This window comes from Triticum aestivum, chromosome 2A (assembly GCF_018294505.1).
Source record: "Triticum aestivum cultivar Chinese Spring chromosome 2A, IWGSC CS RefSeq v2.1, whole genome shotgun sequence".
Classification (NCBI taxonomy): domain Eukaryota; kingdom Viridiplantae; phylum Streptophyta; class Magnoliopsida; order Poales; family Poaceae; genus Triticum; species Triticum aestivum.
In genome coordinates, this window is record NC_057797.1 from 200,265,737 (window position 1) to 200,268,006 (window position 2,270).

The window sequence follows — 2,270 nt, forward strand, 5'->3', positions numbered from 1 at the left end:
AAGCACATTAGTTGCATAATTTTATTAAATCTATCATGTTATGGTGGTAAGTATCTCCCAATGAACGGCAAATGATTGACTTGGAACATGTTTGTACATGTTTGATAAATTTTAATTCTGCCTTGGTTGTATTGAAGTTTGTAGGTTATCAACATGTTTATGTTTTCTCAATAACATTACTACTAAAAATGCATGATTGTGGTTTCTATGCGCACTAGAGTGGTTGCTCCCAGTCTTTTCCAGACATTTTCCTATACTAAGCAGAAATACTAATTGTGCATCGAAAAATCCTTGTACCAAAGTTTATGTCATAAAGTGTCCACTATGCCTACCTAGTCATGACTGAGTAAGGTCATTCCAAGTAAATTTTCATTGGCACAAAACTTAAAAATCACAAATTGTTTTCAATGACCAACCTTTTATTGTGTTGTAATACATTTGAAGTCTATGAACTTACGATTGTGGTAAAGTGGAGCATAAATGAAATTTAAGGCCCACCAAAAAGATGGAGAAGTCCAGCCAAATTTTAGAAAAATGAGAAAATGCCATCTCCTTTGCCAAAACAATAAGCTCAATAAAAGAAAGAGGGGAAACCTCTTAAACTATCATGGGGGCAATAGAAGAAAAATGTATTACATCACATTAAGGAACTGCTTGCATTGCACGAGACATTTTAGTCCCATACCACCGAGGGAGAGGCACGACTACCAGCTTATAAGGAAACCCCTCCAGTACTTTCCAAATACTAGAACCACATGAAGACTAGTGATACAAGCGCGCGCGCCCACACACACACATATGGCGCGTGTGCCCGTGTGTATATCCGCGACTAGACTTAGGATGCTTGGTGCGACGACTGTCGATTCCTTGTTACTAACTACTTTTTTTGTTATACTAGCCAGTACATGGTGCAATGATCACCAATTTTTCTTAACCTTTTGAGTGCCACAATATGGAAGGCTTTGAGGAGAGCCAGCAAAAATATGACTGCCATTGCAGGTCATGCTCATCGCAGAACTAGGTGTCCTTTAGAGGTGAATCTAGGGCATATTTGCGGTTGTTGACGAGGTTGGCCGGAAGACAGGTGTGACGGTGTTGGATCTCCTTGTGGCGAGTGCGAACGCTCACCGGGACCGGGGGCACGTGCATGCGGTCAACCGAGATGCAGGTTGTCACCATCAACAACAACTCGCAGCTTGAGGGGTGGGATCTCCCAAATAATCCTCACTGGATTGGCAACCTCCGAGACTACATTGCCAAGAATGCTAGCGTCACTGGGACGCTCTCGAGATACCTCAGCTACTCCGGCACATTCACCGCCCTCGACACTCTCTCCTTGGCAAACAATTGGCTCACCGGCGAGGTTCTGATGATGTTCTCAAGCCGAACCCTCACTCACTTGGATCTGAGTGATAACTTCCTCTGGGGGCATTGGACTTCATTGCGAAACTTCCGGAACATATTTTTTCCACATCGAAGACCTCCAGAAAAATATTCTTCCCATTTCCCCAAAGTGGGGGGGGGGGCAGCGCCCCCTTGGTGTTCACATTACCAACAACGCTAGCGTCACAGGGATGCTCTCGCGTTTCCTCAGCTACTCCGACACGTTCACCGTCCTCAACACTCTCTACTTGCCGGACAACCTGCTCACCGGCATTTTCTGGCGATGTTCTCAAGCCGACCCCTCACTCGCTTGGATATGAGCGGTAACTTCCTCTCCGGCCCGTTGGACTTCGTCGCAAAACTTCCAGAACTCCAAGAACTTCGACTCGACCGGAACGTCTTCAACGGGCCGTTACCCAACTTCAACGAACTATGAAGTCTCTAGGTGGTTATTGGACTATCATTCTCTATTTGATCAAAGGTTTGTTGTATTCTAGCATTCAAACTTCAAAATTATTCTTTTATCATCTACCTACTCGAGGATGAGCAATGATTAAGCTTGGGGATGTTGATACGTCTCAAATATATCTGTAATTTTTGAAGTATTCATGCTATATTTACATAATTCGTATATAATTTGTCATATTGTTTACACAAAAGATACTGGGGTATGTCTGACACTTTTTTCCCGCCGGATGAAAAAGTCACCACAATGTTTCAACGTAAGTTACGAGGTTTGTGGTGTGTAAATTACCATGCAAACATAGAAATTAAGGTGGGGGAGGGTATGTTTCAACATTTTATTCTTCTCTTGGGTTAAAGTTACCATAATGTTTGTATATAAGTTATCAGATATGTGGTGCATAAAATTACCATAATGTTACAAA